The 22,134-nt window shown below is 40.6% G+C and overlaps 2 long non-coding RNA genes across 5 annotated transcripts in view; both read right to left on the bottom strand.

The window, feature by feature from the left end:
* LOC110353177 (uncharacterized) overlaps positions 1–8,794 on the bottom strand; it is a 130,907-nt gene extending 122,113 nt beyond the window's left edge. For 2 of the 4 annotated variants that reach the window (XR_011811811.1, XR_011811812.1), the window contains exon 1: positions 8,551–8,759. This is a non-coding gene — a long non-coding RNA (uncharacterized lncRNA). Of the gene's footprint in view, positions 1–8,550 lie in introns of all 4 variants that reach the window. The other 2 variants (XR_002403356.4, XR_002403355.4) reach the window with 2 other exon arrangements.
* Positions 8,795–18,784: 9,990 nt separating this feature from the next.
* Positions 18,785–21,067, bottom strand: LOC140003327 (uncharacterized). The gene is made up of 3 exons (XR_011811813.1): positions 20,856–21,067; positions 20,063–20,151; positions 18,785–18,811 (listed from the first exon to the last, which is right to left on the bottom strand). It is a non-coding gene; the product is annotated as an uncharacterized lncRNA (long non-coding RNA).
* Between the last annotated feature and the right edge of the window lie 1,067 nt (positions 21,068–22,134).

Here is a 22,134-nt window from a genome sequence, read left to right as displayed (position 1 = left end):
GATGCTGTTACAGAGGCTTCAGTGTATAAACAAACAATAATCAACATCTGAAAGCAGAGACTTACAAATGGCATTGTTTGATTTGCAATAGACTTCACTGAGTTTTTCTTCCGTGTAGAGAATTCTTAAGGAGAATGCTGACAAACAAGCAGCATAAGGTCTGTGTATTATTAAAATTTAAAACACATGCTGCATACACAGAATGTCAAAAGAATATGTTAATCTAGTACAAGTAAGAGAAGCCAGCTTGATCAGCTCTTAGCTGTGATGGTGCAAAGCTGGGGGAGTTGCCAATAGCAGTTACTCTGTGTCTTTGTAACCATATAGAGGATATAGCCAAAGACATTCAAGGAAGTATAGGCATTTCCTCTTCAAACTTATGCATTTCTCATCATCACAGAATCCCACAGAATATAATTTAGAAAGTAATGTAAACCTCTGAATTTTGTTTCACCATAGGATGTTGCCCAAACCAGGACATTGTGATAGCAACCCCATGCTAAAATAGCAAGGGGGAAAGGGCCATGAGCTACCTGCAGAGCTTACCAAAACATCCAGGCTTTGCTCTCCTTGCTTCCTCCCCATCAGAAAGCCAGCTACAATATACAGTCTTTTGCATGCACCAGGACAGAGTTGCAGGTTCCTCACCTGGCTTTCACATGGTCAGAGTAGTTCTTTCAGTCCCTCTCAGTGGATGAGCCCCAAAACCGGAAGACAAAAAACCTAAGTTGGAGGATCCATCGCACTTAGTTACCAGAACAGTTGGCTCATCATTAATGACAGTACATTCCTTATCCCTCTCCTCAGCTGTTTTGTCAGAAAATGACTGGAATTAAAATTCAAAGTGATTACTACTTTCTAGATTCTTACTTGGAACAGTTTAGGAAAGCTCCTTTGACCTACAGCAGTTGAAACTGTGGATTTTTGTTTCTAACTTGAATTTAGTTTCTACCAGAGAGAGAGAAACGTTCTACATTTCCATGTCCTTTGCCATATTTCTAATACCCAAGTCATCCATCACTCATCTGAGGTTCAAGGTAACTGATCACTGAAGAACATTTTTGCTTTATAAAATTAAAACTCAGGAGAGCTTTTCTGAGCTTCTAGACACAAAATGTTTTACTCTTTAACGGGGGGAGGGGGGGAGATAAATAAATTATAAATACTGTTCATAACTACTTCCGGTTTCAGTTTACATTCGTTCATATTTTGTTTTTCTTAGTCCAGTAAACCCAAGATGACACAGAAATCTCAGATTAAAGGGGGTTTAGACCCAAATGAGAACTTGTTGATGCCATTACCATGCAGCAGCAGAGCTTTAAGTCAAGATGTGATTCCCATTGATAATAATTTATAGCAGAAAGTCACAGATGTGATGGCACGTGCAGTGCTTCAGCCACAAACACACAAATGTCCAAGGCAATTCCCTTTACTGCACATTCATTCTGGGAGTAAATGAAAATGGATGGAATGGCATTTTTGTACTAATACTATGGGGAATCTTGCTGTGCTGAAGCTGGGAATGTTCTGTGCCACTTAACAGCAGAGTCCATTGAAATGCATAGCTTTACTGCAAAAATAGCATGAGTTTATCTCGGGGTTTTTCCTCCCACCACCATCAAAAAAATGATGAGTAATGAACAGAAATGCAGCACACAGGCAGGTCACTTCCCTGTTATTATTGTATTTACACTGTGCTTCTTAAAGCGCAGATTATTCCTTTCAACCAAATTTTTCTATTGCGAATGTTAATTTTTACATATTACACTGATTTTTTATTAAAATTCTTCTTCTCTACTAGTATGGCTTGCTGGGCAGAACATGCTTTTGCCAATAATTACTCCTTTCACAGAAGTTCCCTTAAGTGGACACCACCAAGCTACTGTTTATTCTTCTGAGCTGCACCATGGGTTGGTTTGGAAAAAATACACAAAGGGGCATGGAAACTACCGAAAAGATGTGATCAGCCAATTTTTGGGCATAAATCTTTTTCAGAACTCAAACAACTTCCCCTGTTAATGTAAGCCACACACACACAAGAGGAAACATAAAAACCTGAGTGATTCAGGCCTTACATGTTATTGCTACAGGGAATTTCAACAGTTTACTAGTAACAGACCAAGCAGGAAAGCTGATGTAAAGCACAGAGCTCAGGGCAGGCACTGTTATAAGAAATCTGCTGGTGAATTGAATTTATGAGTCCATCTGCTTTTTGAAGGTGGAGGAGCTGGTACTTCACACAGTAGCACTGCATTTCCTTAAACAGTGTTCCTTTCCTTAGGACAGTAATTACTACTGCTATTTGAATAACTGTCAGCAAGTTCTTTTTACCAATAAACTCCATTGTCAATATCAGACTGATATGACTTTTGATAACAGCTTTAAAAAAATAAACATGATTTATTTGTCAACAAGTTTTGATCGATGCCTCCAAAATTTATATTCAGAATGCATCATCACTTTGCTTTTAAACATATACTTTCATCATAACCTACTTCTCAGTAAAACTACAATAAGTTTTCACATTATATTACAGGAGCAATGGCTATTCAGTTCTAAATAATGGCTCCTTTGCTAGACAAGTCAATGGAAATTGATTTGTTTCAGCCTCCCATGCTCACACACACAAAGCCTGCTTACAACAACCCTATTGACTTCTGCAAACAGTACTCAACCTTGCATCCTCAAGGACTCAGCAAATTTTTTAAATCATTCCCCTCCTGTTTGTACCCGTTATGAACCAAGACTGCATTTAAATGTCAGTCTCCAGCAATAATACTATAAAGAGTAAAACTAGATTTTCAATTTGGTGACTAATTATATTGCAACATACAGCCCAGGATTTGATATAAGGAAGAAGAAAATTAAGATGTATTGAACTTCAAAATGAAAAGCATTGACTAGATACGGTAAAAGGAAAGGGGCTCCAGCACCCTGTCTACATGAGAGAGTTTTGCAGCACAAGCCACCCTATGGGTTAGCCAGGCTGCCTGCCATAAAGCTCCCATCTGCACACACACTGTTCCGCATGGCAGACTGGCCTTTTCCAGGCTTCCGTGTATGGAATATTTTCTCTCTTCTATAAACAGGAACATTTAAAAACAATTAAAATAAAGATTAGGGATATTAGCATGGTAGAAGCATTAAGTGCGTTATTGAAGAGACAAGAGACCATATGGCCCAACAAAATCTGGCATTCATAAGCCCTGGAAACACAAATCAACCATTTTCCCATCCTTTTGATCTTTCCTTTCCTATTTCAATTTGATGATCAGCTTTGCCCCTACATATCCTAATGAAACATGTTATTGTTGCCATGTTTTGTATTTCAAGCATTCCTGTAAACAATCTTGGAAAGTCCATGTATAAATGCCTTCAAGGCTGATTGATGCTTGACCTCAGACTTTTAAGTCAGTTATCACCTCAAACAACTTATTGGTCCCAAGTTGTTTCACTCCTTTTTGATTTCTAGAAAACTTCAGAGTGAGCCTTGGCACCTGACAGGCTCCTTGATAGCAGCTTTTTTCACAGACAGCACAGCAATATTTTCACTTACATTTCACACAATGCCAAACGTCTAGTGACTGTTACCTGTAATGCATTAAGCTTCAGATTTCTTTATCTGATAAAAACCTCACAATTGGGCACTTGAATGTGTTTTATGTTGCATAACCCCCATCCAAAAAGGATAAACAGGTGACTTTCTTGTTGTTGTTGTTTCTATTTTAGCAGTGCAAATACTGCACTATCTACTAGTGCACTGAGCCAAGTGACCTAACTGAAACCAGAAGTCTGGCAGAAATCAGGCCTGCTCTATTCCATAGGCTGCTTTGCTGGGTTTTCTTTTAGGAAAGAGGAGGGAATTTACACTAGGGCATAAGTCACAGCACAGCATGGCATTGGTCAGGTCATGTTGAGGCTGTATCACATGCGAGAACAAACCATGGTAGAAAACAAAAATGAACAGCTGACCACAGAACTTGGTTTTAGTTGCATGTAAACATGTTGCACATTTTTTTCAATCTCATTAGCACATTGTTTATGTACATTCTATATAAAGGAAGGAATATTTAAACATCCATACATAAAACCACAAACTTGCAAGGGGGATGATGCCTTCTGGGTCACCTCAGCTGGAGGCTGGCCTTCAGGCACCCTAGTGATCAGGTGTGTGATCATAAATCTTTTGACTGTACAAGTTCAATACTTTCACTAATGCAGCATGGACTGATATGAAACTACTACAGACAACAGTTTTGATAGATTCAGCATTGTTCCAAGGATAGGTGAAGAACCTATGAATGCCAACAGAGATCAGTTTGATACATGACTCAACTTCCCTCCCTCCATTTGTTTTGTTTAAATATTTACACGTGAATTGCCTGACCCTGCACAAAGCTAACGTAACTTCTTCACTAGGCACTGGCCCTGTAAGCATCACTTTAAGGCCCTAAATCTCAGCATGCCTGAGAACAGCTTCCAGATAAGAAGTCACAGATAGGAAAGACTTTGGGTTCAACTGTAGATATCATAGTGATTCCTCTTGATTTTTATCAGTGAACATTATTTTGAGATAGCCTTGATTTCTTTTCCTAATTTCTAACCAGTCCTGTTTTAGGTATTTTACAGCAGAGCCTGTACTCAACTGAAACCACGATACTGAACTCCAGCCCAGAGAGAAAACAGCGTTATTCAATTTCTCCCTTCTGATAGATACGGTACAACTTTAATAAACCAAATTAATAACATTCTCAGGATATGTGAACACTCCGGTAATAATAAAAGTGCTTCCACTCCAGACGGTGCTTCCTTTCATCTCAGGGCTCTGCAGGACCTTTTACTTTCCATAGTGATACTGCATGTAACAGGTACTGACCCCAGGTCAAACAGCTGTAACATGATTAGAATATTGGTTTCAGTTTTGTTTTTTGTTTTTTTTTTCTCCATTCTGACCACTGAAGGTCACTCCAGTTGCTTCTCCTCTTACAAACACACAATTTTTTATATATAGACATACAGAAGTTTTAACATTTTGTCCCTTTCTCTCTCCCCCCAGTATTTGCTCCTGTATATTAAACTCCTTTCTTCCTCCAGGCTACAGAATAGCTACTATTCATTTGCTTCTCCTAAGTAGCCTTACAACTATCTCAAATTACTCTTTACACCTTCTGATCTAACCTGGCCTGTCTCTTCTCTCATTTACTTCTTAATTGCTTCATTAAAACAAGAAGTGTCCCCTTTTAACTCACATCACCTGAAGCAATATACCCAACAACTGGAAACAAGTAAAAAGGCCAGAAGACCTGACCATAAACCACCAATGCAAAAATAAATAAATAAATAAATCTTTTATACATCAGAAATGCTCTTTCCAGCTCTGAGATAAGCAAGAAAATGACTGGGCAGCTCTATTTAACAAGGAAAGAAGAAGCATTAACAGAGAAGGCTGATTTAATAACAAAATTAAAGAATTAGGCTTGTTCACATGAGTGAGAACACAAAATGTCTCCATCACTATATCACTGGGACAACCATCAGAATAGAAGCAAAATCATGTGTAATAATGAAGAGAACTGATAAGTAACCAAAAAAAAAAAAAAAGCTCAGGTTAAAAATTACTAGAAAGTTCTGAATCAGAGAAACATGGAGGCAGTCACAACGCAAATGCTATTTTTCCTTTCCCTTTTTAAACTGGGGCTTGATCTGCTTAAGGAAGAAACTGTATTTTATAGACATGCAATAGCAGGGGATTAAACCTGCACATGGTGATCAACAAGACCTGTAATAGCCAGCCCAGCGTTTATGTGAGGGAAAGATGTAACCTTCTGCGGAGGCTGTAGAGCCAGACAAGATTATGATATTTGGTCTGGAGTATTTGCAAGAAAAAAAAAAATACATCAGGAAAGATAAAAGCCATACATTTGTAAAGATGAAAGTCTTCTGCTCAGGGGGAAAATACATGCTACTTCGGGAAGAAAAAAAAAAAAAGAGAGAGAGAGTAGAAAAAAGTAGCAAATGATGGGCATGGCACAAGCACACATGCTGAAGGTAGGTTTCTAGCCCAGGAGATAATGCCATTGCCGTACATACAACATCAGGAGGCCCTGATAAACAGAATTATTCATCACAATTTTCTTCCCGTATCTGCCTGTTTTTTGTTTCCTCATTAAAAGTTTGGAAAAGTGAAATGTTTTCTACTATGGCTGCGAAAGATCTATGTCTGTAGCATTCAGACCTGAATCTTATATCTTCAGCCCATCTCCTTGTGGACCACCTCATAACCGTTTCACAGAAGTACTTGCCATTCCTTGTTACTTTTGAGAGGCTTCACTACCTGAAAGCTTCAAGCAGAGGCTTTCCCTGAAGTCTCAACATTTAGTATTTCATGGAAGCATCAGTTTTAATTAATGAATTAAATCTCCAGTCCTTGAGTTCGTTAGGAGAAAGATGTAACTGTAACTAAAGTGAACTCAAAGTAGAAAATGAGTCTAAAAAAAAAATAACTTAAAAAAAGACAGGAAAATGCATCTTTGATTATCAAGCAGACTCAGCCTGAAAGCTTGGCATGGCTAACTGTGCCAGAGTACAGCACAGGGTGTAAGCACACCTCACTGCTGGTGGGTTGGAGCAAGAAACAAAGCTCATCCATACATATAAAACCAGGTAGAGCAGGTGAATAGGAAGTAATTAACAGCATGAATATTAACAAGAGCATAAACTAAAATTGCAATTGATCACAACCAATAGGACAATTATTAATACCCAGGTACACCTGAACTTAATTTTCTTCCCCCTTTTTTCCCCACAGGGAAAGATAACCACCAATTCTTCAAATAAAACTTAACCATGATGTCTCACACTGCGCAGTGTGTGAACCTTCGTGATAGGGAGGTGGCTTCTTTGTGGTGGCAGCTGCTCTGTGCCACCTCACTGCTAATTATGTAAAACCTCATGTTAGAATTCACAGCACAGTATGGTTTATCAGCACAAAATAAACAATAAAAGATACACATCTTTATCCTAGGAAATTATGACCAATTTGTGGAAATGCTACTTCTCTGTTCTCCAGTGTGTCTTGGTGCTGCGACATAAAAGGTGCCTTGCTATTTCGTCTCGGTAATGGCCAGCTCTTCAGAGAGTAATAACCGGATGTTAGTGTTCAAATACTCATAAAGAATACAACATTTACTTTGGCTGCTCAGAATCAAAACACTGCCATTCATGCTTCATATAGCTATCAAATGTAAAATGCTCCCCCCCCAAAAAAAAAAAAAAAAAAAAAAAAGAAAAGCATTAACGCCGGATGCCCAATGAATGCATATAACCTTCCACCATCCTCTATTCATACCTCCAGTTTCTGGTGTAGATGAATGACATACAAGCTGACTAGCTGGTGTTGGGCTAGTAATAAAGGAGTTAACAAACCAGATATGATTAAAAAGAAACAAAACGCTTGGTTGCCTCCACTTTGTCACTGTTTTGCCTTTTAACATGTACCCTGAAGTAATTACCGGAAGTCTGCATTAAGACTCTTAACATTTAGACTTAAAGTTCAGCATAAACTCAGGGTCACTATTTACAGTTTGCCAGTGCTCCCTGAGCAAGCAGTCTTAATGCTTCGATGTAACGATGAATGTTAAAAGGTACAAGGTAAGTATAATCAGAAATGAAACACAAAACTCTAAAAATATCCCCTTGATCTATGCATGTAGCCAAACTGTCTGACAAATTCAATTAAATCTGTCATATATCATTTCTACAGTGCTATTGATAAAGACATAGCAGTATTGAATTTTAATTATTCAGCTAGTATTGATCCCACAATAATCTGGTGGAAATCATCTTAGGTTGTCAGGAGACAACAGCTATTACCTAATTACAAATCACACTGTGTCATTTGATAAAAGGTTAGGGCTTTCTTTTTTACACGCTTTTTGCAGTCACATTCTCATGGATAAACCAGAGTGCCATGATTTTCTTTAAATACTAATTATTTTTTTGCAATTCAGTATTTATTCTATTATCATGACCGACTCATAGAACCGAGCTCTTAGTGTGTGTAGCAAATTCCCAGAGATGCAACAACAGTTATGGAACTGCAATTCCAGATTTTTACTCCATATTGACCTTGAGCAAGCAATTGCAATGGTCACAGCGCTTGCATTTCCTCCCGAGGAGAAGAGCAGGACATATTTGCAGCATGCACTCTTGTTAAGCATTTTTGATTCCCAGAGGATAGCTGCTGAAGAGCAGCAAACTTTCCTTTGCAGCTCTTATGCCCAGACCAAGAGGCTGGCCAGCAACCCTGCAGAGCCCTCTCCTTTTCTTCCAAACTCTTGGCTTCCCTCTGCACCCCACTGCAGTAATAGGGCACTGGCTAGCTGACACTTTCCACGCATTGTATTTTTCAGGGTGACACATCAGCCTGCAGCAGCAGCAGCATTACATGGCCAGGATCACATCAACATCCCCGTGCCAATGCCCCCTGCATGCCCAGGATCCCCGTGGCAGCTGCTGCTCACCCACGCTGCAGCCCCTGCTTTCACCCACCTCATTTTGCTGTCTCCTCTGTTTTGTGGGTGACAAATGGCTCCATTTTCAAGCAACTTACAAGGAGTGGTGCAAGATGGCTTCTTGCCATCACTTCACTGCCCATTTCCACACCTTTCAATGTGAGGGAGCTTATTCTCAGGTGTAAGCAGTTTTCTCACAAGCTCACCCCATGGCCTGCAGCTGGGGAGCACTGACAGCTGAGAAGTGCTGTGATATACTGCTGACTTTAAACACCTGAAAGTTTTCAAGGAGGTCTCTGCCACTCCCTTACAGACTTCCCTTCCTCATCCTTTATTATTTGGAAAGCACATGCTGTGTCCAAAAAAACCTTTCACCGAATCTGGCAATCTGGGACCAGAGGAGGGAGTGCATCCCCAAATCAGAGAGCAGCTTTTCCCTTTTATGACAATTGGCTCTTGGCTCAAGTACCCTCTGCTGACCAGCAGCTGCAGCACTATCGTGCAGGCAGAGAAGTGCCAGACTATTTACTGCTTCGGGGATCATAGCCAGCATCTGAAGCTCCACTGAGAGACCCAAGGGCAACCAGTGCAGCTCCCCAAGTAAGGCAGTCAGAGGGAATCTTTACACACAATCCGATGGCATATGACAGACGGTGTCCCTGCAGGGTACATTGATGTATAAGGAAAGAGGGTGATAAAAGTGCCTGATCATTGCTCCCTAAAATACAATGACTTAAACAACTGCAGCGATGGTCTGTAATAAACGCACCGTTCAGGGCCATTCTGGGACTCCCTTTTTTCCCTACACATGCCTTGAACTTTATGATACAGAAATAAGGATAAAATAAATGAGTAGCGACAAATGGCCTAAACTGAGAATATGAAATCTGAAAGGGGAGGTTAAATATTTAGAAAACCGTAAATGTCCTCCTTTAGATTTGAATTTTACCCGATTTGAAAATGTCACTGTTGAGTCAAGGACAATTTAGAGACTAAAGAAATTTTTCAGCTGAAACAAGGGACATTTTGGAGAATCAGCTTCAAATGAGAAATACACACATGAAAGCTATCGCTTGGCACTCGTTGCAGTTGTAAGCCCTGAGTGGGCTGTGGGACTCACTTTATTTTGGTAGAGGACATTTTTATACTTGTGGCAGAGACCTCCAAAATTGTGACATTTTTTGCAGCTAATGGATTTTGGAGATTCCACAGGGAGGCTGAGTAAAATCCTCCAGTCCCTAACACTACCCTGAACTGAAGGAACTTTCAGCAAAAAGGAGGAGATACATTTTTAACAGCAGCTTTAGATTAGCACTAATTTACAGACTTTTTTTTTGAGGGGGTGAGGTACTGCCAGGGGACATTAAGAAGGTCCCCCTGGATGTGCCATTACCTGAGACTTCCACACCCACCATATGTTTTAGGTCCATGGGGGGCCAACCTACAGTTTGAAGAGAGAATTTGGATGAAGTAACCCAAGGGCTTCATTTCATTTTTAATTGAAAAATAAAACAAGAGGTAGTATTAAAACCTCTTCTAGCTTACTTCTGTAAAACTACTCCTAGCAAGTCTAGGTGAACCACACACATCCAAAATGAGTGCTGTGTTCACACCCAATTGCTTATTCACTCTTCATTTTCATTCCTTTAATTACCACAAAGATCTTCAACACAATGCAGTAATACAAGCCACTACAAATGAGATCAGAAAATCCCTCGTGTGATTCATTTCAGCTACCGTTTTCAGTCAATTTTCATACATGAGCCAAATTTATCTCAGACATCTAGCAAAAAAAGCTGTGTCCTGAATCACTGCTACCCTCAGCCACCTCAGTTCTTTAGTAATGCTTTATTTTATGACTCCTTTCTATCTTTGTAGGTCCTTTATAATTTCAGTCCTTGCTTTATGCAGTATGTCACACTCTGTGACCAGTTCTTTTCCATAATTAACCTCATGTATTCACACCTGTCAGTGGTTTTTCTTACTCTCAATGCAACTTCTAATTTTGCTTCCTCTTTGGAGGATCCCGTGTTGTGCCAAAAACTTCATGAACATATAAACACACTGGGAAATGCACACTCTCAGCAGGGAATACAGTTCTGTGTTGTTACTCCACCAGTGTGAGTAACAAAGCCAAAACGAACCTCCAGAACAAACCTAAAGGAAAGTGATGCCAAGAGTCTTATTATTATGCTTATTACTTGTTACTTCTGTTTTGCCTGCAGAAACTTTGTCTTTCTGATGTCTTTATCTTTTCCACAGCCCTGCCCCAGCCCACCCGTGACTCTAGAGCAGACTGTGCACACATCACCAGCTTTGCAGTTGGGGTGGTGATGCAGAAAGGCTCCAATTCCTTCTCTGCATAGCAACACCAACACCTCAGGTCTGACTTAAGAGAAAAAGCTGTACTTGCTCAGGCTGCAACCCAAAACCAAGGTTATTCCTAGCAACAAGGAAAGGAGCTTCTGTGCAAAACACAGAAGGAAGCCTACCTGTTAATTCTGAAGCAAAAGCCAAGCTGTAAAGAAACCCATACTTTAAAAAGTCCAGCAGTTTTCAAAGACTCAAGGGCCTGTGCGGTTTGAAAAGGTTACATGCCTAAAGACTTGAATTATCGCAACAGAAATGAATACGTTTCACGAGCTATACAAAAACCTATAGACTGAGTAATGGGAGCTCACAGGTGTACAGGAAAACTGCGTCTGAACAAAAGTAAAAATAAAGGAACAATTAAGGGAGGACTGAAGGGTCTGCTTTGAGAACTTTCCCAGAGAGGCCATCAATCAAATACCACACTATGTAAGAACATGGCATCAGACCCATGCAACATGTAACATTGTTCAGACACCTGGCATTGTTTCAGATGTCTAACTCCGTGTGATCTTTTATTCCTGAAATTTAAGCTGCTATTCAGTCACATGTATTTTAAACCTTTTGATTATAACAGTGTATTTCAATATTCTGTCAAGTGCAATATCAATGACTTAGAGATTAACGGCACAAATAAAATAGATTTCAAAATGGTATTTGGTAACCTTGGGTAAATAACACGTGAGATATTGTCAGTACTTTTGGGTCCCTCTGTATAACATTAGCTTGTGTACTTGCTGTGCAAATGTTGCTGCTACATCTTGGTCCTTCTTTACATCCACCTGTTATCCTAGAATATGGGATAAGATCGCTTCAAAACTACAAAGCAGGAGTTAGACTAAAAACACTGTGTGTCAGGCCAGAGAATCCAAGTGACCGATTCTGGCCTTAGGCCAAGGGACTAAAACTTTCTCTAAAAACTTTTAACTCTCTTTGATAATTTTCTCTTTAGGACGTCAGCATTTTTGTCAAAAAGATAAATTTAAATTTCCATTTGTTTCAACAAAAGAACATTATGGAGATAAAAAGGAAATCACCAGAAAGTTACTTTCCACTGAAATAAAACTTTGACAGAAAGGGTGTACTATTAGCATTGATAAACAGTAGCAGCATGTATTTAGACCAGCACTGAGCACGTATCTGAATTCTAGTCTAATCTCATCTTTGCTGGTGGAGTATACGAGGGGGTTTTCATCTGATATCTGTACAATCAAGTGATCTGATTTAGTGTAGTACATATTGAACAAGTAATCAAATCCAGAAAAACACAGAGCCCCTCAAGCAAACTGAGTGGCTTTCTGGTGTCCTTGCTGACAGTGTTTCTGAGAATTACTGTGAAGTGGTGAAGACTCACAGTGAGAGACGAAATGACAAAACGTGCACTTCAGTAGCAAGAGCTGCTCCTCCTCTCTTCCTGGTGGATATAAAGGCTACATTAACTAGCCGGAACTGTGAACCTGTGACATTTCAAACACTGAATTAACAGGAACAAAAACAAAACATTGTTTTCCAAGAAACAGACCCGTGAATTCATTACTCCGTATGGCATGTTGGCCAGCACTCCTGCATCACTGCAGCCACGGTCAGAACTGCAGGAGAAAGATCCAACAGAATCAAGAATGTGTAAGGTATAAAATGGATGATCCCGGAGTAGCCCCATGCCCTTGGTGTAGCCCCCTGGAGAATGCACTGCTCTGAACAAAAGTAAAAGCAGTACTGGATAACCAATTTGTCCTCATTCACTGCTGGGCCATGGGAAGGTGGCAAGCTTTTACTGTTTGTACTACTGATGAGCCAGCCTCATCATCCGTGATGTAACACTTCTCAGCTTGCCTCCGAAGGAAAAAGGCTGTTCTCATGTTCAAATCATGTCTATTATTACAAATGAAAGATGCCTAAATAGCACACAGGTGCAGAAACGCACTTTGGGGTGAATGCATTATTGACTTCAGTGTCACAGAGGTTCAGAGAAAGAACGTGCTGAATCAGCCAAAGCTGATTTCAGAAAGAGAAGCACTTTTAAGAATGCCCCATGATTACAGAACAGGTTTCCTCCAGACACCACCACTTTTATTCAGGACATGGCCTAAGCAAGGACTTTATGAATTTTCATAGAACAAACCAGGATCCTATCTGTGCAGTAAGAAAACTTCCACAGGGACAGCAAAATTCACCAAGCTTAAAATTGCTTTCTGCTCCGTTTACCTGCAGGCAGAGTGGAGTCACTCATGTTGGAATCCAGATTCCTCCCACATCCTTCTGCAGGTTCCTCGAGGTTCACAATGAAACTCTCTGAACTAGGCTGCAATCTCCATCGAACAGAGTTGAAAACAGTAGTTCCTAGCTAGAGTCAGTCAGAAGGGACACCAAAATTAAAAACTTTCCATAAATGAAATGTAGGATCTGCTGCCTGAGTCACACCAAAGCACCATTCTTCAGCTTCTCACACTGGTGTTACTGGTTCAGCTCAAGGAGAGCCATGTCCTCCAACCTTATTCATAGGCTCCTGGATGAAACCTCTCTGAGAGTGCGTAGTTCCCTTATATCTTAAGCCCATACCATCTGCCACAAGACACATACTGCTCTGTAACAGACCAGGAAAAAAAAAAAAAAAAAAAAAAAAAAGGAAATATAACAAAGAAGCTGGATATTTGCTCTAAATTATTATGGGCAGAGAGCTGTGAATTTTGGGCCTCACCTGAAATTCCCTAACCCAAATTGCTGTATGAACTACAGGGCTGTTTTTCACTCCCCTGGTCATCATAGATGATGCTAGGAGATTCTCCAGAGCTATTTTCTGTCTTCCCAGGTGCTCTGGTCCTGCTACACGGCAGTTTCCTTCTCCAGTGCCTCACAAAGATTTTTAGAACTTTGTGAATCTTTTTTATGCCTAAACCCTCTTGGGATCATGTGCAATGTTCAGTGGGCTGAGATTATTTTATTTACTGCCTTGTACTCAAAAATTCCTCCACAGGGCAGAACTTGGATGAAAAACATACAAAAAGTAACAACCTCAATCAGCCCAGGATAGACAAGGACAGCACAACCTTGATTGTACCCAAGTGATATTTTATGGCATGAAGGACTCCTTTCCAGGCATAACGATAAGCTGCACGATTGGCCAAGGTGTTTGCTATAAAATGACTTATTTCTGGCTCTAAGAGTGTTTATCTATAAACAACATCAGTGCAACTCATGGCTTTTTTCCTTCCTGATGGTTGACGCTGCTACCATAGTCACTTGACCCCTTTATGTATCACAGCTGAGCCTTGGGGGAACTTTTGCAATAATGCCATCTCCTCCACCTTTTCCTCTCAGATCCACCCCAAACTGCAGCATGGTGAAACAGCTCTTGCTGCTCAGCTTACACTTGCAGCCAGAGATCCAGTTAGTCTGACTCCTCCAGGATTACTCTGCTCAATCTGTTTCACTCCAAGGGTGAAAAATCAATGCTTTGCATTCACTTTCTTTTTTCTTTCTTCCTTTTTCTATGTTGAAGGAAATGAATTCACATCCATTCCAATTATTAGAACTATCTTAAACCTTTCTAATAACAAGGCATATGGACAGCCAAACATGCACAAACTAATCAGCTTTTACTGCTTGATAAAGTGTCACACTTGTCGTGTTCCCTGATCAGCCAAGCTTATTAGTTCACTGCATATGACGGTCCCAAATTTGCATCTATTAGCCACTGTCTGGAGATTTAAGAGCTTCCTGTTCTACGAAGATTATCCATCAATGGAAGCAATTCTTAAGGGAGAAAAAAGAATGCTAGTTCAGTGCTAGCTTTGCTAGGCAGGCCTTGTTGGATTTATCATCTTAATCTATTACATTGACTGAAAGCACTGCAGATGTTTTTATCCAGATCACTCAGAACCGCTTGTCAATGTACTAGCAATAATTGTACTAAATGCTCTTCTGAATCCTCAAGAACATAAGGCAAATGGGACTTCATTTTCTTTGGTTAAATAATAGTCCCTTATGTGCTCAAAAAGTCAAGTAGGCACCCGAGCAGAAGTGAAGTACCTTTGGTGGCACAGTGTTTGGCAGTGTTGTAAACAGCTTCATCCCACTCTGCCATTGCCGTGTCATCTGAGGCCCAGACACAGAGGGAGGAAGCGGAGGTAGCACGACAGCACAGGCTCCCACCCCTCTGCAGACCCCACATAGCCAAAAAGATCTACATTGTTTAACCACCTTTTGAAGGGAACACTGAAGGCTCTTATTATTCTTAATTTTACAGTTTAGAGGAATGGAATTAAAGTAAAAAATCCTCATTAAAGAATTGGCAGGAGCTCCTTATTCCTTAATCTCCTTCCCCTGGACTGACAAAGCCCGCATCATCTCTCTGCTGTTCCACTGCAGCCAGTGACTTCCACAGTTTCGGTGCAGCAGTCCTTCTTCTTTCTTTAGAGTTAACATGAAAAGTTTGTTAAAAAAATTAAAAGCCCTTTATCATGTTCTGATCTGCGAAGTGCTCTTGTGGGTTTTTGCTAGTTGGTTCCCCAAACCCTCAATTTAGTTGTCTCACATATTTTAGGGATTTAAGGATATTTGCCAGTGTTTCACTCCTCCAGAAGTCCAAATCCAGCACAGTCTCCTCTTCAGCAAGCCACAGGGGATTCTTTAAAATGTATCACCCTGTTCATCCCAAATGTACCACTTATCTTTAATTTAATTTTGAAGAGGTTCTGGGTGTGACTGTGCTCACCAGCCTATGTGGTGCCTCACTCCGGTGCATAGCAGGTAACCAGCTCCTCACCTCAAGCACGGAGTTTCACATGCTAAGGCATGGTGTGCATCCAATCACCAACAAGAAGTCAGGGATAATCTTTATCTATTTGAATACTGCAAGCAGGGGAAGTAACAACTGGAAGTCAGAGCCAAACACAAGCAAGCATCAGGGCTACCCCACGTGGATTTCTATATTGTTGATTCAATCTGGCTCCATTTTACTTTCTCGATAGTGCCAGTATCCTTTCCTTCTCATTAACTTCAGCCAGAAAAAAAGGCTGATACTTATTCCAGCCATGAATCAGCAAACATAGGAGAGTACACAAGCATTCAGGCTGGCATCTTCCCTAAAGAGATTAATTGTGGAAAGCTTGCTTGGCCTTCTGCCACTTTATATTCCTGCCTAACAATCTTTGTATGGCATTTCTCTTTGCCACCTTGCCCCTCCAAACGAACACAGTTAGTGTAATTGTGCTCTCTAACAAGTCAAAAAGAGGGAATTAGCTGCCCTTTACTTTCTGCTCAGGTCAGCTAATTCTCGGGGTGGTCAGGCAAGTCATAGGGAAAATGTTGTGTGAAAATCACATCAGGCAGAGGGGTGAGTCCATTATCAACATCTGCCATGCTGCCTGCAAACCCAGAAGGCGAGGCAGCAGCCAGGGGAGAGGGACAAAGGGAGCAGCAAGGCTGATGGGTGTATAAGCATCCCTTCCACAGACCTGCAGCAAGGGAAAGGAAAGCTGCACAATTAAATTCATTCTCTCATTGATCTGCTCAGAAAGAATGGGGCAACAGATTGAACGTGTCAAAAAAAAAAAAAAAAAAAAAAAAAAAAAAAAAAAGATGGCAGTGCAATTCTCAGATGTATTTGCAAAAAGTATCTAACAATTGGCCCCTTTCTCCCATTCCTTTACATAGTTCCAAGAAGATATTCCTAGTAAGGGTCACATTTGAGACAATTAACATAAAGTCTGCAAAGCTTAACATGCTCAAAGTCTTTCAGTAAAGATGTTACAGCACCTACTGACATTTATTCAGGTATAGGTAATACCAGTGCTGCTGATGAATAAACACACATGCTTGGACTGTCTAACATTGCAAACCTCCTTCCCACTTGTTCAAAGCTTCACAAATTCTGGTCTGACCTTCACTGCACCAAAGCAAAAGCTGTATCAATCACAGTGCACCTCTGTATGGCAGCCAGCAATTGCCAGGATTTCTGGGAAAAACAAACATTATGGAGAACTTGTATTTATTTTTTAATATAACCAGTAACAAAGAGTAAAACAGCAGAAACATCTAGTTAATTCACCATGGTCAACAATTCCTAGGCTAGGTGACAAATGAAAGAACACGGAGAAAGCTATTGTAACTTTGTTGTGACACTTGATGCTTTGTGAGATACCCCTTCCACAAAGGTGTTTGTCATTCATAAAGGCAGAGCCATGTCAGAGGTGAAGGAAGAGAATCGTTAACTCAATTATACAAGCAGAGCTGAGTGGTCCTGCAAACTGTGCAACAAGATATTGCTATTGCTTTTAACTCCGTTCAGGCAACTGACTTGTGCAGTTCAAGCACTGCCATCCTTGACCACAAGGAACGCTCTGTCATGATAAAATTTCAGTAGTTTTCCTATTAAATCTACTTCTAAAACACACAAACAAACCGGGATGAACTGAAGCTGCCAGATACTACCATTTTATAGGCAAAGTGTGAAAGACACCACAGAAAGTCTTCTCTGTTTGTGGGCCCCAGAAGAGAAAGATGGGAACACATAATTGTCTCCACCTTAGGGACTGGGAAGCTGAAGCAAAGACTACTTTGACAGTCCTACAGGTCCAAGCAGCAGCTAGTGTCTTGTCTCATCCCTCTGCACCAGAACTTTATTCTTCACATGGTGCTGCCGCGAGACTGGGTGACTAAGCATTTATAAGAAAAGAACAACATATTTATAAAAAGGAGAGCATTAAGAAAAAAAAAAAAAAAAGACAATCTTTTACAAACTAGAAATAAACTGCCCCTGCTGTTAAATAGTCCATAACCAAGGGTACTGTGCAATTCTCTGTTCTTTTTCTCCCAAACTACTTAATTCCAGGGGGGATTTAGCTTTACAGGTTTAATTCTGTCTGTGAAGGTAACAAAAGATAAGCTGCTCATTTAGCCCATTTCCTTTTATAGCTCTGCTCATGAGTCTCAAGCCAAGTTCTGCCCTGGAGAAGAGGCACTCCAGTCTCTATTGGTAGTGAAAATGCAGCTAGATAAGCCCCAATTTAATTGTAACTATTTAAATCACTGCAAAATAAACTGTTTTCCCAGGAGCTTCATGAAATAAAATGGAAGTCAAAACTATTTTTTATTCAAGTAAACAAACTGGAAGAGTAGACAATCTCGTTAATGAAAAACGCTGAAAATAGCTGAAAGAGTAATTCCAAGAGTTGCAAACACAACACACACTTTAGAATATGGAGCGGCAGCTGATTAGCAGTCCCATCCTTATTTTCTAATGGTGTGTAATTAGTGGTTTCTTAAAGAAGCTGCACATGGCATTTCTTCAAACTAAGCTCGGTCTCTGTTTGCTGAAGACACGGGGTTTTCATTCTTATCTCAAACACGTTGCAATGCCAGAACGTGCCCCTTCTTAAGGCTGTGTTCTCAAATAACTATTGTACCACATTTCAACACCATTAGACTTGTTCTCTGAAAAATCTTCTAGAATGTCACAGAAAGGAGTCTTTTTTTTTTTTTTTTAAACTGAAAGATAATGTCTGAAATGTTAAAAGGGACGCATAATACCAAGAGTGTATTTGCCAAGGAAGCTGGCTGATTTATTTGAATATTTGCACAGCTTTTGCAGCAAATCTCTTTCACTGCTTCTTCTGCATTTTCAGGAAAAACAAAACAAAAAAAGTATTTCAGCAGGATGCAAATGGAGCAAACAATACCAGCCCCAAGGTAATAGGGAATAACAAAAAGCTTTAAAATACATATACACAGTAAGAACAGAAATCAACTTTTTTTTTTTTTAAATGAGTGAGGGAATAATTTTGTGCCATTATGGATCTTACTGCAACAGAGTTAGAATAAAACAACACAATGTAGAATGTCACGTGGCCCACCATCAGTAAAATAAATAAATAAATAAATAAATAGATAACAGCACGTACCTTTCTGTTGAAGATCTTAACAGTGTGCTAAAAGTTCAAAGATACACCACGAAGTGAACTTCGGTCCACATCCCATAAAGTCATCTTACTGCCCACATTACAAACTATCACAATTAATCAGTAAGGGTTTGGCACTTCCCCCCACCAATCTGAGCAGGGGACAGCACATCCTAACGCCTGCGACAACTAGAAGGTGTATGTGTATATGTATCTGTGCCTGGGTATTTCTCCCCACAGCACATTTCTTTGTGCAACAGCCTGGGTGTTACATCTCCACACCAAGGTCCTCCCAGCATGCTGGAAGTACTATCCAGATTAAAGACAAATATTTCAAATGGCTTGGAGCCTGCATTTCCAGAACAGTCAAATGGACAGAAAGGATTTCAGCCTGGAAAATCCCAGAGAATGAAACTGGGAATGAACCTGAGTCTAAATAAACCTGGAAATGAGATGTATTCAAGCCCCCTCATGCACACACACACCTTTGCCCATACCTCATAAGGCATACCCCTCACCTCAGACGGATACTTGTGAGGAGAGAGAGCAAGAAGGGTGAAAAGCCTCAAAGCATCCTGTCCTGCCCTATTTTAAATCACTTTTTCATTTGGAAATGTCAAATTGCCAAATTTGTGCTCAAAAGCACAAATTTGAAAAATGTCAAAATGCCAAATCTAGAATTTCCACCTAATTCTAGAAAAAGCCATGGGAAAGGCATCAGAGAGAACAACTTACTTGCTCCACCTTCTTCTCAGACAGAAGCAGCCAGCCCTCCTGGGCAGGCTTTGCTGAGACAGAATTGAGATTATACCTGTAGGCTGTCCCTTCCTTCAAAGCCTTTCCTGTAAACACAGCTTTTTGTTTGCTTGTTTTTATTATTATTTTCAGCATTATAGCAGGACTTCTGGAGTCAGAATTCAACAGAAGAAAATCACCCACCACAATGTAAAAGTAGAAAACAAATGGATCTACAGTTTAAGTCACATTTTGGTGATCCAGGAAGCTCACTGTAATTCCAAAGACTCTCCTTTGACTCCAGGCAGGTCCCTTACAAGCACAGCCACAAACTAATTCGTTCCTAAATTCATGTATTGCAACCTCATGCCATAAGGCCTTGGTGCAGGACTCTGAATGCTGCATTTTTTTTCTCCACGTCGCCTGTGCAATACTTAAGAAGCACGACAAGGCCAGCATGAATTTTGTAGCAGAAGGCATTCACTGAGTGCGTAGTGGGCACGTGCCAGGAGTGCATCAGAAGCCACAGATAGGAGAATGTCCTACCTTACAGCTCCTTATTTCTCTTAGAAGCAAGCAGAGATCATACTGTTGCAGTTCCAGAGACACTCTGGACCGAAGCAGAACTCCTAGTACTGGAAAGCAAAATTAAAATAAAGACATCAGTTAATGACAAGAATTAACCACCTTCAAGGTTAAGTGACAGCTGAGCAGACATTCAGGATCATCATTTCGGATAGGGCACCCAAATCATCGCAAGGCACCTACCCTCAGCTTGGGCCCTGCTCTTCTACGAAAGCAGGCTAATGCAATTTGCCTGCTTTATGAGACATTGTAGGGATTATAAACATAGTGCTAAGATAATGAAATATCTAGGAAAACCAGGAATTCAGCAAACTGAACATTAGCATGGAACAGGTTGTGTTGGCTCAGATAGAAAATACCCTGCTGGTTAAAGTTACTTCTGCTTTACAATACATTAAAATCTCTCTACACAGCAGCATATAAATTTTAGGACTAATTAATGACTGTTTGCTTCAAGGTGTAATACAAAAACTATTATACCAGTTACCCATTATTACAGCAACAGAACTCGAGAAGAAAGCCACAAACAACTCAGCAAACAAAAAAGCTTTTCTCATTGGGCAGTAACTTTCATTATTTCCTCTCTTCACACAGCTGCTTACCACTACTGCCTTATTCTTCACATATCTTTGGCAGGAAGGAAAAAAAAAAAAAAGAAAAAAAGAAAAAAAAAGTGAGTTAATAAGAAATGAAATTCCTTTCTCTGAGTTTCTGCCATAAACCCACTGTTACTACTCAGATCAGCAAGGCCTACCTAGGCTGTGCTTTCAGTGTCATTCTGCAGATTCTGAACCTGAGTCAATGGAAGAGAAGAGAGGAGAAGGCAGATTGAGAGGCACTGGTTGAAGAGACACCTCCTGCCTATGCAGTAAAAGCTGCCAATGGAAAAAGAGTTCACCAAGCAGCTAGTGTGCTGTTAGCAGTAGAGCCACATGTGCTCTCAATCACCTGCAGGCCACAAGGCAGCTTGAGATACCCTGTTAGCACTGGGAGACTTCAATCCTCTTTTATCCTAGGCTTAGATACTACAGCCACTGTGGGCCAGCTGTTTTTTATAAAGAAAAAAGAGGTAGCACAGCATCCCTTTAGGAGTACGCTTAGCATGACAAGCTCATTTATTCCCAGCAGTTGTTTACTACTCTGTAGCTTTCCTGAAGCTTGAACGTTACTGTGGAAATGGGGGACAAGGGTGGCTGGATTCCTTCCACAGATTAAGTGCAAGACTTGCGTGAGACCTTCAGCAACTCATTTCTCTCCTGCACCTCAGATGCCCTCTACAGAAACCAGAGATACCCGTACGCACAGTGATACCCCGTTATTGACAGAAATAACATGAAATCTCAGCTGGATGAGATTTCTGGGCAGGAATGCCTACAGAGCATCATCCATTTGCAATTTTGCTCATTTTCAGCAAGGCGGTTTCCAGTCTCCCTCGTCCCTAGGAGGATCCAGTCTTCCCCAGAGCTGGGGTGATGTGCTGAAGTCACCAAAGCTGTGACCTTACACTCAGTGCCAGGGTTACGGCTTGCACTGAGTCAGACTGAAAACAAAGTGCTCACAAAGGAGGTAGCTCACCTCACCCAGCCAGATCCTGCCACTCCCCTCACAGTCACTGCAAGACAGATAAATTACACACCTAGAAACAGAACTAGCAGAAACCCAGAAAAAGTCATATTACAAGAGAAACAATATGTATTTATTGTCAACAACTGGAACATATCTGATGCAGACTGGCTGAAATCTTCCCCCTTGTTGGTTCTCTGGTGTTTTGAGAAATGTTAATATTGAGTAACACAAATCAATTAAAAATTCACATACATATATCCTTGGTGAATTTGTTATCATCATTCATTTAAACCCCAAAATCTACATGGCGCTGGTTTTCAACATCACACATCCATGAGGCTCTCCCACCCTCCTGCCTTCAGCTAGAAAGGCAAGTCCATGCCAATCTTCCCCGAACAGGCTCGGCAGTTCCAAGGCAGTGAGCATTTGACACCTGTGGCTACAGAGCCACCACATCCCTGTTTGCT

Source organism: Anas platyrhynchos, chromosome 10, assembly GCF_047663525.1.
Source record: "Anas platyrhynchos isolate ZD024472 breed Pekin duck chromosome 10, IASCAAS_PekinDuck_T2T, whole genome shotgun sequence".
NCBI classification, from domain to species: domain Eukaryota; kingdom Metazoa; phylum Chordata; class Aves; order Anseriformes; family Anatidae; genus Anas; species Anas platyrhynchos.
This window is presented reverse-complemented; position numbering and strand designations above follow the sequence as displayed.